Source organism: Ambystoma mexicanum, chromosome 3p (assembly GCF_040938575.1).
Source record: "Ambystoma mexicanum isolate Mex_15411 chromosome 3p, UKY_AmexF1_1, whole genome shotgun sequence".
Classification (NCBI taxonomy): domain Eukaryota; kingdom Metazoa; phylum Chordata; class Amphibia; order Caudata; family Ambystomatidae; genus Ambystoma; species Ambystoma mexicanum.
In genome coordinates, this window is record NC_090925.1 from 1,138,718,225 (window position 1) to 1,138,734,233 (window position 16,009).

Sequence of the window (16,009 nt, forward strand, 5' to 3'; positions counted from 1 at the left end):
GACCAGGGTAATTGAGTACATGGGTTGGGGTAATACTTCACCCATTTTTGAACAAGATGACATGACGGATATAATCATCAAGGGACCTCAGAAAGATCCTGTTCTCCCTTTCCACAAGGCCCTTCAAAGGACTGTGGAGAAAAACTGGGAGGAACCAGAGAGTATTGCTGCTGCAGATAGCACTTTTCCAAAAAAATATAGGCCAGCTGGAACGGATCCTGAATATTTGAATAAACATCCGACTCCAGAGAGCTTAGTCATTCAGGCAGCATCCACTTCAAAACAAACTGCTTATCCAACTATCCCTCCAGATAGAGAGGATAAAAAAGTTGATTCCTGGGCACGTAAAGTTTTCATGTCCGGCAGTATGGCACTTAAGTCGCCAAATGTCACCTGTACCCTAGCCAGGTTTACCCATACCCTGAGGGACTGTATTTCGGCAGCAGCTGATCATATTCCGGAAGGCGAGAAAAGGGAAGGCTTCCTGAATATAGTTAAAGACGGGAAGGAGGCAATGGGGGAATGTCTCCAGTCTGGACTGGATACTGCTGATAGTATCAGCAGATCCATGGCTGCAAGGGTTGTGCTACGCAGATTTGCGTGGTTGAGGAAGTCTGGGTTTGCACCAGACGTGCAAGCTAGACTCCTCAACATGCCCTTTGATGGCTCGAGGCTCTTTGGCAGAAAGGCTGATGAAAGCCTAGAAAAACTTCAGACCTCGAAAGCGGCAGCTAAATCACTTAGCGCCTCTTTGCGCCAGCCTCTAAAACCCTATTCTGGCTTATCTTCCTGGAGTGGTCGTTCTTTTCGATACTACTCCTCTTTTGGTAGAGGAAGAGGACAGGCTTCTCAAAGGGGCAAACAAAACTTCCCTCGTGGAGCACGAGGAAGAGGTGCAAAATCAGCCTCAGGAGCGGCATCTGGACCCTCAGCCACTCCAGCATGCCGCCTCCAAATCCCTCTGAGACCTTGTTACACAAAACACCAGTGTGAGGCTCGATCTCTCAACATCTGAAGGAATGGCGGGGCATTACCTCAGATGCTTGGGCACTGGAAACAGTAGCCCAAGGTTACTGTCTTCCTTTTCTAAAAAGGCCTCAATCATCCACCAGGAGCCAACTCCGCCAAAATTCCGGACCCGCTCCTGTTGCAGGAAATTTTAACGCTGCTAGAGAAAGGTGCCATAGATCTGGTACCTGTAGCGGAGAGGAACAGGGGTTGGTACTCCCCATATTTTCTCATCCCAAAAAAGGACAGAGGACTGAGACCCATCTTGGACTTGAGAAACTTGAACAAGTTCCTCGGGAAGGACAAGTTCAAGATGGTGACTCTTTCTCAGATCCTTCAGGCTCTCCAACTCCAAGATTGGTTGGTATCATTGGACCTTCAGGATGCTTACTTTCATGTGCCAATTCATCCAAAGCACAGAAAGTACCTGAGGTTCGCGATTGGCAAATCTCAATATCAATTCCGAGTTCTGCCATTCGGGTTGACCTCCGCTCACAGGGTTTTCACCAAACTGTTGGCGTTTGTGGCAGCAAGTCTCAGGAGAGGGGGCATTCACATCTACCCCTACCTGGACGATTGGTTGATCAGAGCACATTCTCCAGAACAAGCTCAGGAATATCTTTCGATCACCTGCCACTTCCTCCACAAATTGGGCTTCTCCCTCAATTTCAAGAAGTCCCACATGATACCATCCCAGAAGCTCCAGTTTATCAGAGCAGTCTTGGACACTTCCTCGGGAAAAGCCTCACCTCCCGAGGTGAGAGCTCTCCACATCCAGCAGATGGTAACACAATTCCAGAATGCCCAACGTCTACCGGCATTCGATTTTCTCAGGTTGCTCGGCCTCATGGCATCCTGCATTTTCCTAGTACCAGAGGCCAGGTTGAGAATGAGATCCCTTCAATGGGCACTCAGAACTCAGTGGTCCCAGTTCTCAGGGAATGTGTCGGATCTTCTGCAAGTCCCAAGAGCAGTTGCTCAGGATCTTCTATGGTGGGCTTGCAACAACAACATTCACAAGGGAGAGTCTTTCTGGCAACCATGGCCGGAGATAACAGTAGTGACGGACGCCTCACTCACGGGGTGGGGAGCACACATCAGCGGTCGTTGGTCTCCATCGGAGCCCAAACTACACATCAACCTTTTGGAGCTGAGGGCAATCAGACTAGCTCTGAAGGCCTTTCTGCCCTCTGTACAGGGAAAGAATGTCCTGATAATGACGGACAACACAGTGGCCATGTACTACCTCAACAAAAGAGGAGGAGTAGGGTCACTGCCACTGTGCAGCGAGGCAATGCAGCGATGGTTCTGGGCAATACGAGAAGGAATCTCTCTATCGGCAATTTACCTAGCCGGAGAGAAGAACACGGCGGCGGACGCTCTGAGCAGGCAAAGCATGGTCTCTCACGAGTGGGAGATAGCTCAGGAAGTCCTTCTGGAAATCTTCGCCCTTTGGGGAACCCCTCAAGTGGATCTGTTTGCCACTGCGATCAACCGGAAGTGCGATCAGTACTGCTCAAGGGAATTTCCTCAAAGAGGAGCTCTGGGAGACGCATTCATAGTGGAGTGGAAGTTTCCACTGCAGTACGCGTTTCCCCCAGTCCCCGTGATTCCTCAAGTAATCAGGAGGTTGAGAAAGTTCAGGAAAACCATGATCCTAATTGCCCCGGATTGGGCCAGGATGACGTGGTACCCGGACCTCTGGACATGTCCATCTGCCCTCCAATAAGTCTTCCGCAAAGAGAGGATCTTCTCTCGCAAGAGGAAGGTCGGGTTCTCCATCCAGAGGTCAATACACTCAACCTTCACGCATGGTTTCTGAGAGGTTGAGATACAAGGATTGGGATCTTCTGGATGACGTAATGGAAATCTTGCTTTCGGCCAGAAGACCAGCAACAAAATCTTTGTACCGATGTCGCTGGAACAGGTTTAGTAACTGGTGCAAAGACAAGGATGTGGACCCTTTTCAGTGTGGCACCCCTATGGTGCTTTCTTTTCTATTACATCTAGCTAATCTGGGGCGCCAGATAGGAACAATCAAAGGATACCTTGCTGCGCTGTCCATTTTCAAGCGCTCCTTGGAAGAGGTTTCATATTTCAAAATACCGTTAATTATTCAATTCTTAAAAGGGCTTACTAATGTATACCATCCAGTACCTTTTCATGTACCAACTTGGGATTTAAATTTAGTACTAAAATTCTTGACTTGCATACCTATTGAGCCTCTGCATTCATGTCCATTGAGGCTTTTAGCTTTAAAAACTGTCCTTGTGGCCCCATCAGCCCGCAGGGTTAGTGAACTTCAGGCTCTCTCATGCAAACCACCATATACTATTTTTTATAAGGTAGTCCTTAAAGTTAAACCTTCGTTCTTACCAAAAGTAGTCTCGGACTTCCATTTGTCACAAAAAATAGTACTACCAACTTTTTATCCTCCTCCTCATCTGGGCAAGGAAGAGGAGAGATTACACAGACTAGATCCCAAGAGGCGTCTTAGTTTTTACATCTCAAGGATGGCTAAATTGAGACAAGATGACCAACTATTCGTGGGTTATACTGGTCATAAATTGGGCTTATCTGTAACAAAACAGACCATTTCCCGCTGGATCATATTAGCCATAGTTGAATGCTACAGAGTAGCGGGAAAAGAATCACCAGATGGGCTTCATGCCCATTCTACAAGGGGAATGGCTACTTCTGCGGCTCTAAAGAGGGGAGTCTTGGCAGCAGATATTTGTGCAGCTACAACCTGGAAAACAATGCATACTTTTGTTAAACATTGTTTGGATACTGCCCCCTCTAATGAGGATTTATTTGCCAAGGCAGTTCTGCATTCTGTCCACGAAAACTGAAATTAGTACTCCCGCCTCCAAAATTGTTACTGCTATGGGAGCCTATCACAAGATGAGGAATACGTGGGAGGACACAATCCATTAGAAGAACAAGTTACTTACCAACTGTAACGTTCTTTCGACTGGATGTTCCTCCAACGTATTCCTCATCGACCCTCCCATCCTACCCCACAGTACAGTTTACGTTTTCTTACAGTTTCCTCTCACGAAGAATGTATCGGTCATGGGGCACGCCTGGGTGTTCCTCCTATATGTTTCATCGAAAAAACAGAACTGAAGCAACGGGCGCGGCTCGAGCTATTTATACCATTGGTGATGTCGACAGAGTACGGAGTCCGTCGAGGGACAATCGATGCCACGACCTCGAGCACAGCGCCCTCTGCCGAGAAACATTTTTTCCGAAGCAGCAAAGCTGGAGATAACGAATTATCACAAGATGAGGAATACGTGGGGGGAACATCCAGTTGAAAGAACGTTACAGTTGGTAAGTAACTTGTTCTTCTCCAGCATGGGTCTGGCATGGATTCACATGCGAACCCTCCCGCCTACCCCTCTGCGGCTCTTTTCTTGGTCCTACTGCCACTTTTCGTGCTACCAAATCTGAAGATGGCTGACAGAGGAGGGGTTTAGTGAGAGGGCAGTCATTGGCTGGGGGCAGTATGACCCAGAGACCAGCGATTGGTTATTAGGAGAAAGACAGTTCAGAAACAAAACTGAAACAGATTTTTTTCTTTACCGAGGATTCCCAGCCTGACGACAGTGAATATTCATCAGCATGTGAATCCATGCCAGACCCATGCTGGAGAACAAGTTACAGGTAAGTAACTTGTTCCTTTAAAAACATCTGGTTTCCTGCCCACTGTCCAAGTTAAACTTCTGGACATGCCCTTCGAAGGTGGTCTTCTGTTCGGCCCAAAAGCCGACGCTTCCTTAGAAAAATTGAAGGAATCCAAAATTGCTGGTAAATCTTTACGCCTAGCTGCGCTGCCGGCCAAACCTCCCTTCAGCTTCGCCTCTACGGCATGGGGCTACAGGCGGTATGCTCCTTTATGGCAGGAGAGCGCAGCTCCCACCAGCCAGGCAAGGGTAGAAGCATTTCTCAAGCTCCAGTAGGGACCAAGGGGCTTCTAAAGGCCAACAAGCAATGTCGGCGGCGACCCACCCTCCAAAGCCGCTTTGATTTTCCCCTCTCACAGTGCATCGGTTGGAGGACGGTTGACAGAGCATTTGCCTCAGTAGCAGGGAATTACTTCCGATCCCTGGGCTCTTCAGCTCATTCAGTGGGGTTATAGTCTGCCACTTGTATTAAAACCACCGGACAGACTGCCCCCCCCACCCCCTCCAATCCAACTGGGACAGGAGCTCCAGAAAGAACCGAGCACCTTGCTGTTGAAGAGTGCTGTGGAAGAAGTACCGCCTGAGCAGAGAGGATCGGATTGGTATTCCCAGTATTTCCTGGTACCCAAGGAGGGAGGAGGTCTCCGTCCCATTCTGGACCTCAGGGCCTTAAACAAGTTCTGAGGAAAGACAAAATCAGGATAGTTACATTGAGCAAATTTCTCCACGCTCTCGAACCACGGAACTGGCTGGTGTCAATAGGTTTACAGGACGTCTATTTCCATGTGCCAATCCATCAAAAGCACAAGAAGTTCCTAAGGTTCAGCATGGGGGATGTGAACTAACAGTTCAAGGTTCTTCCCTTTGGTCTAACCTCCGCCCCAAGGGTTTTCACCAAGCTCATGGCTGTAGTTGCGGCTCACCTCAGGCGATCTGGGGTCAACATATTTCCAGATATGGATGACTGGCTGATCCGAGGGAAGTCTGCGGTGCAGGTCTTGACCCATTTAGAAGTTCCTGCTGCACAAGCTGGGCTTCTCCCTAAATGTAAAGAAGTCCCAAATAATGCCAGTCCAGAGGCTCCAGTTCATCTGCGCAGTCCTAGACACCTTGGTGGGGGAAGCCTTCCCTCCCAAGGAGAGAATGGTGAGCTTGACACAAATGGTCACCTTGTTTCAGAACCATGCCACTCTACCAGTGGCTTCCTTCTTCCGCCCCCTAGTTCTCATGGTGGACTCCTGCATTTTTCTTGTGCCAGAGGTTAGATTGCGCATGAGATCCCTACACTGGCTCCTGATGGGTCAGTGGTCTCAGTACCTCCGTACTCTCTCAGATCTCCTCAGGGTGTCTGTATTAGTGGTCAACGACCTGTCCTGGTGGGCGGTTGGAGCAGTGTCCTGGCAGGGGAACCTTTCTGGCCTCCTTGGCCTCAGACCCAGTGTGGTCACTGATGCATCTCGGAAGGGTTGGGCGCTTAGTGCGAGGATTTGCAGGTGAGCGGCCTCTGGTCAGCAACAGAATTCAAGTGGCACATCAACAAGCTGGAGTTGCGAGCTATCCGGCTTGCCCTGAAAGCATTTGCCCCATCTCTGCAGGGGAAACATGTCCTCGTTCTTACGGTCAACACAATGGCAATGCACTGAACATAGGTGGTGTGCACTCCCGCGCCTTCTGCACTGGGGCAATTATGCTTTGGTTCTGGTTGCTGGAGAACCGGATCTGGGTGTCGGCAGTTCATCTGGTGGGCACAGAGAACAACTTGACGGATGCTCTGAGCAGGATGGGCACAGACTTGCATGAGTGGCAAGTGTGCAAGGAAGTCCTAGAGGAGGTCTTCTCTCTCTCTCCGGGGTACCCCAGCAGCGGATCTGTTTGCAACCAAATCCAACAGGAAGTGCAGATAGTTTTACTCGAGGGAATTCCCTGCGAATAGTGTACTGGGGCATGCATTTCTGGTGGATTGCACCTTGCATCTCCGTTACCCGTTCCCTCCGATTCCTGTCATTCCATGGGTTCTCCGGAGGCTGAAGAGGTTTCGAGTGACCATGATCTTGATCACCCCAGACTAGGCGAGAAGAATGTGGTCCTCCATCCTCTCGGATCTGTCCATCTATCCACCTCACCGGTTGCCTTAGGTGGCCGGATCTCCTAACCCAGTCAGAAGATTGGATACTCGACCTGACCCCGGAATCCCTCAACCTACATGAATGGCTCTTGAGAGGATGAGGTATGATGACTGGGACCTCTATGAGGAAATACTTGAGGTGTTTCTGCCTGCACGCAGACAGTCTACAAGATCTTTGTACACGTGCAGACGAAGAAGATTTGAGGCATGGTGCAGGGAACGCGAGATTGACCCTATCTGTTGCCCCACCACTACAGTGAATGGAGTTCCCACTGTCACTGGCTTTAGCAGGCCTTCATGTCACCACAGTCAGAGGTTATTTGGCGGCCTTCTCTGTGTTTAAGAGATCCCTGGATCAAGGTAATTTATTTACGATCCTGGTGATGGCGCAATTCCTGAAAGGCCTTGTCAATAAGTTTCTGCCAACTCCCTTTGTTGTACTGGATTGGTACCTTAATCTGCTACAGACTTTTCTGATGGTGACTCCTTTTGAGCCTATGCATTCTTGTCCCTTAAGTCTTCTCTCTTTGAAACCAGCCTTTTTAGTGGCTATTACATCCGCTCGGCGGGTGAGTGAACTGCAGGCCTTATGCTGTAAACCACCCTTCCTGCGTTTTTTCCTGGAGAAAGTCTCACTCGGGGTAAAGCCTGGCTTCCTCCTTAAGGTTGTCTCAGAATTCCACCTGTCGCAAACCATCGACCTCCCGGTCTTCCACCCTCCTCTGTACGCTTCTAAGCAGGGGGAGTGGTTATATCGCATGCACCCGAAAAGGGCGTGGAGTTATTAAATTGTGAGGACAGCTGATTTCAGAAGTTGCCTTTTCGTTAGCCCGTAAGGGTCTGCCAATAACTAAGCAAACGTTATCCCGCTAGATAATTTCCTGTCTAGCGGAATGCTACCAATCCGCTGGAAAGGAATTACTAGCAGGCATCAGGGCCAATTCGACAAGGAGAGTCTCAGCGTCAACAGCATTACAGAGGGGAGTGCCTGTCCGTGATATTTATCACGCCGCAACATTGTCATCCTTTCATACCTTTACTAAGCACTATAGCCTGGATGTGGCTCGTACAACTGATGCACCTTTAGGCAGTACTGCAAAATTTCTTAGTATAATTTTCTGCCCGCCTCCTTCATCTACTGCTTTGGGAGTCTATTAGGTGATGAATCTGCGGGAGAAAAGCAACCCATTGAAGGAGAAATGACTAAGCGTAATGCTCTTTCTATGTATTCTTCTCCCACAGATTCCTCATCTCACCTCCCATCCAGCCCCGCTCAGAAACCTGGTGTTGGTGCGTATCTTCTTTCACTTTGACTTGGTGATGGTCCTCTGTGTCCGTTTTCTCTTTCCTGCCACATGTAAAAAAAAAAACACCAACAAATATTTTTTTATGACGCTACAGGCTAGTGTCTATTGCAATTCTTCCTCCTCCGAGGTCTAGTTTTCATTTTTAAGGGCTCATTAGCCCTTTTTATTCTGTTTTTCTACGCAGCGTGGTGTGCTCGGGGGAGGAGGGGGAGTAGAAACTGAGATATGGGGCATAATGATGAGGTATTTATACGATGCCTGACGTCCTGTCTGAAGCCAACGGCCAGATGCCGAGCAAGACGGATCGACAGTTGACAGCCCGGGCTGAGGTCCACTAAACCCCCTATCGAAAATGTTAACAAGGCAGCAGAGCTGGAAGGAATATCTATCAGATGAGGAATCTGCGGGAGAAGAATCCATAGAAAGAGCACTATAAATAATTTCTCCTTATCTGTGGTGCTGTATCTGGAATTGGAATATAAAGTCACACCAAACTCTACTGCCCACGTTATTTTCCTGGCAGTCAGCTGTACACACGATCTCTCAAACTTCGTTCTCTTTAATCATCTCGTACATCCAAACTTTAATGTCAGTCTTCAATAATACTTGAAATAACCATCTAGTGGACACAAAGGGTACATTGTGTAACCCTCTTTTAGTCCAACAGAAATGCTTAATTCTAGAAAAAGTATATCATTTATTTGTTTGCCCAAATGTCATTTATCAGAGCGGGGTAAGGCATACCTGTATCTGTGATCTGAAACATAAACAAGCCGCCGTGTTTAAGTATGTATGCATAGGTACTGTACACCGAGGTTCATACATTGTATACTGGGATGTATATACAGTATTTTGAGATTAATGCTTTATATATTGAAATATGTACGCAGTATACTTAGATGCATACATTGAATATTGAAACATACACTGAGATATGTTCATTGTACATTGAGATGCAAATGCTGTATATGAGCTACATATATTGCATGCTAGCTGGGGTACCCAGCGTTGCCTGTGTCCTGATCGAGTGGGGTCTCATGTGCCCTGGAGGATGTTGCTCTTGTCCTCATGTCAGTAAGTCTTGCTTCAGTTTGGTCTGACATCTCATTTGCCCTGAAGAAAATTGCTCTGGTCTTCTGGTCGGCAAGTCGTGCTGCTGTTTGTTGTGTTTCAGAAGCTCTTGACATTGATTTTCGCTTTGCATTAAATGGAGCTTTTCCAAGTCGATTACGTTTTTTTGTGCAGCATGTTTCAGTCATTCAATGGCTTCAGTACATTTGAGAAAAGGTCCAAGAAAGATTGATTGTGCTCTCTTCTTGGGAATGAACTTAAGTAAACTGTAACCTTGCCATTTCCCATATTTGGAGTGGCGTGAGAAAAATATTTTTTTACATTTTTCTTTTTTAAATTCACTTTAAAAATGCTTTAATCAACACTTTCGAACTGTATACAGTAGCAATACATTTCAAAGGAATAACCAACCCATCGAACATTTCGCCTCAGACACTTTTCCAAATGTTGCCTCCTTCTAGTACCTACTGTAGTGAATCGGGCTGAGCATCAGTAAATGAGGGTGTCTACGGAGTGAATTTTTTGCATCCAAACATGGACTACAATCTTGCCCCAGACAAATGAGGAATCCATGCTAAATTTGGTAGCAGTGGGTTCAACAGTGTGTATTTGTATAGCCGGACAAACACACACACACATACATACTTTCAGCTTTCTATATAAAGATTGAAATATATACACTGTATTCTGGGATAAACAATATATACCGAGATGCAAAGATAAACGTAGTTGTGGGTTACTTTGATGGACTCCTGGCGCAACAAGGGTCAATTGATTAAATCTGAACTGATGGCTTCTGTCGCATTGCGTGCGGGCAAAGAGTGCTCCCACTGCTTTCTTGTTTACAACAGAATTAAGTGCCATGATACAAGTTGCACCAGTCAAAAATTGATTTATTCACTGGTCATATCTTCCAGTTGGAAGTGTATTTAATCACTGGTAATGTCCGTTATGCGGTAATGTCCGTTAAGCGACACGTGTTTCGGCCTTTGACCTTCTTCAAAGCTGGACAAATACTGAATTACAATGTTTAAAAATCGTGTGATTCATCATATTGTTTGCATAAACAGAAAACAGAGTAACCACCAAAATTGGATATTGTGTTTACGAAAATAGAGACGGAGATTAAGGGGTTTGGGTCAAGATAGGATAAATTGGGTTAAAGAGAAAGAAATATATAGACAATGGAAAGCAATAAAGAGAAAAAGACCAAATAAAACCAAAATTAGGATCTATTTCCAGTAGTACCAAAGTACATCATGCCCAATAAATATGTAATTCATTGATGCTCCCACATTTAGTAAAAAGTCTTCCATCGACTGGTTACTTAGATTTACCTATTCCCATTTAGAAAACATCAGTTGCTGTTCAGTACCTTTTTTGGTGGTATCATTACCAAAGCACATCATGCCCAGAGATTATCAATCATTGATATTCCCACATTTCCTCAAGTCTTAGTGACTTCCATAGTTCCCATTCAAAAGACATCAATTAATGTTAATCAATCTCATTACTTGTAAAGAAGTCTGTTTTAGTTGTTCCTCCATGTATACATGTCACCAAGTAATTTAAAAACGAATGTCTAACTTACCTAATTAATATGTAATGAAGATTCTCTTCACAGTTTATTCAGACTTCAATAGTTGGGTATAATCCTTGTGCCTACAAACATTACAAAGAAAAAACATGCAATTCTTATCATGTGATCTAATTTTATTGTATACTCTATATGCACAGAGATTGCGCTCTTCTTCCTGTTGATAGCTAATTAGAGATGTAAAGCTTCTTCATAATTAACTCTTCATATTTTGTGCACCTACTTCAATACGCTATACCTGTAGTTTCCTCATTTCTAGCATCATATATTAGCAATAGTAGCTGCTAGTCCCATCTGGGCTAATCACCATTGCTTTATTTATTAGAAACTTTTATTAGCCACATGTTGGTTCTCTACCTCAGATCGCGTCTTGCTTACAAGGTTACATTCTGTGTTTTTTCAACACGTTCGCTCTAAGTTATAGAATAAAGGCTATAGCATGAGCATGCTAGAGCACCTCCATTCATTATTACGTTTGCAAAAATAATCATGCGTGTTTGCCATAGCGTATATTTTCACCTTCCTATTACACTCATGGCTACCTCTCGGTGCAGGTTAATTAGCTAGGAAAAGTATTTAAGAGTTTTTTTAACCTTACCCATTTCATGGAGTTCAGTTCTCCTCGCGGCCGCGTGATTTAATAACACCCGCGGGCGCCATTAGTTTTCCTTTACATAAGGTTGCTCTTGGAGTGATTGGTTATGCCCCCTTCTAAGCCTGAGCCGTCTAGTGGCTGCTACTATAGTTAACTATCGGTTGATATGACACATGAGGCAAGAGGCGTCCAGGTGCAATCTATGCTTATATTTTCTCGTAGAGAGTGTTGCCTGTGATGTGTATGTTAGTGAAAATTCCCTTTAAACTGAATCAGTTTGTGTCCCTTGTTGCAAACAATGTAAAGTTATCTCATGCAAGAAAAAAGCCACAATCGTTATCCTGCAAGGAATGTGTAAAAACGGGTAGAAGCTTCGCTTGCAATTGCTCGTAGAGATTATAACCTTGAATATGTGTTGGTGTGTTAGTGAAGGTTTCTTTTGAACTAAATCGATTTCTGTCCCTCATTCCAAACGACATATAGTTAGTTATTTCATGCAAAAAGGCCATGATCGTTGTCCACTTAGGTGTGCGCCTTTCCTAACATTTGGGTTGGTTGGAATAGTCATTCTATTTAACTAACATTTCCAAATCAAGAGTACCAAACTATTTAGTCATCCTTGCTGTTGCTTGTGTAGTGCATATAGTTTTGCATGCAAAAAAGCCACGATCAATGTCCACTTAAGTATGCACCCTGCCTACCTCTTATGTGACCCTAATGGTCATTACATTTAATTTTTAGAAGACATTTCCAAATCAAGAATACACAACTGTATCCTTCCTGCTGCTTGTGCAATAAAGATTACATCACTATCTAGCAATGATTGATCTAACGAGGGTTAGTCGGTAGCAGTCATCTTTTGGTGCGTTTTACATTTTCCCCTCAACAGAGAACAGATTTGCGGCTATCTCTGTTGCTGATTGTAATGAGAGACGTTCTTACTGTTTAATTACTTTACCCAAAATAATATGGGATTATAGAAAAGACCCCATCTCATCATCAAAATGTAAAGCCACTTCTGTGGCCCTAAAGTGACAGATTAATTTAGCTTCCATCTGTCTTAAGGTACGTTCCATCTTGGCAACTCTAACATTTCATTGTATCTTTTTAAGTCCAATAAACTTTAGATGAACTTTATTGTGTAACAGGTGTTCTTGTTGTCAGTGCAGAGCAAGGGGCAGTCTTTTTCCTGGCTGGCAATGGAAGATAAGTGTTCCTGTATTCTTGTTTTTAGATTTCTTATTGTGCTGCCAATGTAAAGTTTCTTGCATGTACAAATTAGTGCATCAACCACATATTGGGTCCTGCAGTTAATCGGCTCTTTAATTTCCCATTTGGTACCTTGTGTATCTTCATACTCTGTGCTGTCTTTATATGCGTACCGACACACAAGAATACAGGAACACTACTCTTGCGTCCCGTCCCCTTTCCTCCATACTGCATGGCATCTCTTCCTAGGGACAGGAGACGGAACCTTTTTCACCAGAAAAAACCTTGTTCCCCTTTAAATTTAGAGGCGTGGGGGTGTGGCCCTGGAAGCATGCGCTGCCTTGACTCCGCCCTCCGCCGCCACACCTCAGTCTCCTTTTCTGCGTCTATGGGAACGGGCCGAATTCAACAGCGCTCCTGGGTTTGGCTTCGGCCATGTGATTCCACGCGCGGATACTTCTTCTCTTCTGTCTTTTTGTCTTTTTATCATTCAGGTACTCTGTCCTCAGGCGTCATGCTCCTCCCCGGCGCAAGCCGACTTCTATAGGGTTCAGTAGGTGTCCATCCTGCGATGGACTCTTTCCAACTTCAGATCCCCACGCCCTCTGCCTACGTTGCCTTGGCCCATACCACAGCTGTCAAGCATGTACCCCGTGCAACGTGCTTTCCTCGAGGTCTCTGAAGAACAGACTTGCCAGGTGGAGGGATTGCCTCCAGAGGACCTGAAGGACTTCGTCAATCATCGATCCAGGCCCAAGGTAGGGCCACTCTCTTCCAGCACACCGTGCAAAGGAGACTCCTTTCCAGTGACTCCCCGCGCAGGAGGAACCGCTCAGGTTCTCATACCAGCACGAGGGGGTCAGTGGATCCTCCCGGTGACAGGAAGGTTCTTTTACCGGGTCTTAACACAAGGGGCCATGCCCTAGTACTGGCAACATGTCCAAGGGGGCGCCAATATGCAGCTCTCCCGGCAGATCCGCCGAGGGCAAAACGCCTACCAGGCCTCGGCCTGAGGAGCAGGGTAGGCCTCATGATCCACACTCCTGGACGAGGCTGTTCCCATTGAACCAAGCAACACATCGCAGGCACGTGAAAGGCAGATAGACAAAATGGCTGCTGTGCCAGACATTACAGACACCCGCCTGATACCGCACCAAGGAAGGGAGCAGATGGAGGAACGAGTGTCAAGGTGGGACTGGTGTCAACCAGGTATGTGGCCTACAGCCTATCCTTCATTTGTGCAGGGCAAGTTCCCACTGCGTCTGTATGGGCAGGGCACGCAACGGCTCCAGGAGCCGCCCGCTACCCCGTCAATATCACCTACCACCCCTCCGGCCTATGAGGACACGGTTGCTCGGGCTCATGAAATCTTCTCGGATGGGGGTGATCCTCAGTGACGCCATCAGGGACGTGCTCCCACCATTGGCTTTGGCACTACAGGCCCCAGTACAGGTGCCCCTGTGCAGCATCCACCGCCCACTCCGGCCCCCCAACCTACAGTGCAGGCAGTTCCGTACCAGCTTCCGGCTCTGGTCTCAACAGCTCAGCCCTCACCTCCCAGCACTCCTCAAACGGAACTACCGGACCCCAAAGTGGACATGGATGAGGAGTATGACCCCGACACACTCATCAGCCAAGGCCTTCCATGAACATCTTGCAGGGCTGGCGGAGTACTTGGGCCTTCCTCAACCTGAGGTTGTGCAACCGTCAGAGGGGGTCCTCGCCAAAGTCCTCGCGTCCCGCAGAAAGAACAGGATCCCGATGCAGAAGGACGTTGTCGCCTTGGCCACGAAGGGCTGGCTCAAGCCCCACGTGGGCCAGCCGGTCAATCGACGCCTGGACACCAAGTACAGGCAGATGGAGGGGGATACACTATTGCTATCGGCCCACCCTCAGCCGCACTCCTCGGTGCTCGCTGTGGCATCACTATACTCCAAGCCTCAGTCGTCCTCTGCCTCCTCGTCCGCATGAACTGCTAGGCAAGGAGGAGAAGATCTTGGAGGCATACGGGAAGAAGCTGTATTCCAACAGGTCCCTCCATCTTCGTCAAGCCAACGTGGATGCCATGCTGGCAGCTGTTAACCAGAGGCTTTGGCGGGAAATTGCAGATTTCCTCTGAGAGCTTCCGGTGCAGAGCCAATCACTGTTCAAGGCAGGACTGGCTGAGGCCAGGATGGTGGCACAAAACATCATGGAGTCCACTATAGGCCCACATTGACATCTCTGGCTGGGCCATCTGCATCGCCATGGACAGGAGAAGAAAGGGCCTGGCTCTCTGCTACGAAATTCAACCCGGATGTCCAGGAACGCATCTTAGACCTGCCGTTCGAAGGGGGTGACCTCTTCCACTCCACTCCACTACAGACGAGGAGCTGGATAAAAAGAAAAACAGCTCACAAACGGCAAAGTCTTTATCCATCCTTACAAAGACCACGCCCAAAATGTACACCCAGTCACAGCAGCGCTTGGACACGGGGCATACATACGGAGGGTTCCGCGCCTTCCAAGGGCGGAGGTCCTGGCAAACTGACCGCTCGCGGACCCAATATCGGCTCAAGCAACAAAAAGGGGAAGGGGGCTAATGGCTTTTTCAGTCCCCCTCCTCCACAACAGCCTCAGAAGGAAACAAGGCATGACACTCCCCTCCGGGTCCATGTGTCTCCAGCGGGGGCAGTCTTGCTCTCCATGCACACTTCTGGCACCTGAATTTCGCGGCCACATGGATCCTCTCTGTAGTATCCACTGGGTACCGCCTACGCATCACAGCCTCTCCTCCCTCTTGCCCTCCACTCCCACAGATTGGGACAGCAACTCTTCTGGAGGAGATCTGGTAGCTCGTCGAGTACTAGGCAGTGGACAAAGTCCCAGCCTCCCAAGTGGACCAGGTTCTGCCACTGGGCAGACTCTAATAATATCAATCCCCTTGCATGTTCATTGGACGATGGGCTTTCCTTCTCTGCGCACCTCGCCCACTCGGGCGTACAGGTAGGCACTTGCTGCACGTACTTGGCGGCCATTGGGGCCTACATGAACTCGGAGGCAGAGGTGTTCTCCTCTGCCCACCCGATTGTCAAGAAGCATTTGGCAGGACTCGCCAGGCTCTACCCGCCCATCAAGATGCCACACCCTGTGTGGGGCCTAAACATAGTGTTGGGGGCCCTGGCGCACAAACCATTTGAACCAATGGCATCCGCGGACATCAGGCTGGTCACCATTAAGACGGCCTTGCTAGTCAGCCTCACCTCGGCTTGCAGAGTCAGCAAAATGCAGGCGCTGGTCGCCTCAGAGCCTTATACTACGTTTCACAAGGATAAAGTAGTCCTGCGGACACACCCAGCATTCCTACCCATGGTCCCTTCCGCATTCCATCTGAACGAGGAAATGGTGCTGGCTATATTTTTTCTGAGC

The 16,009-nt window shown here is 47.5% G+C and overlaps 1 protein-coding gene and 1 long non-coding RNA gene across 7 annotated transcripts in view; one reads left to right on the top strand and one right to left on the bottom strand.

Moving 5' to 3' along the window:
- The window catches only part of RAPGEF6 (Rap guanine nucleotide exchange factor 6), a 1,719,096-nt gene that overhangs the window by 656,790 nt on the left and 1,046,297 nt on the right, over nucleotides 1-16,009 (top strand). The window lies entirely within an intron of this gene.
- The window catches only part of LOC138581310 (uncharacterized), a 519,684-nt gene that overhangs the window by 239,173 nt on the left and 264,502 nt on the right, over nucleotides 1-16,009 (bottom strand). Inside the window, exon 2 of the long non-coding RNA XR_011304516.1 lies at nucleotides 10,792-10,862. This is a non-coding gene — a long non-coding RNA (uncharacterized lncRNA). The remainder of the gene's footprint in view (nucleotides 1-10,791; nucleotides 10,863-16,009) is intronic.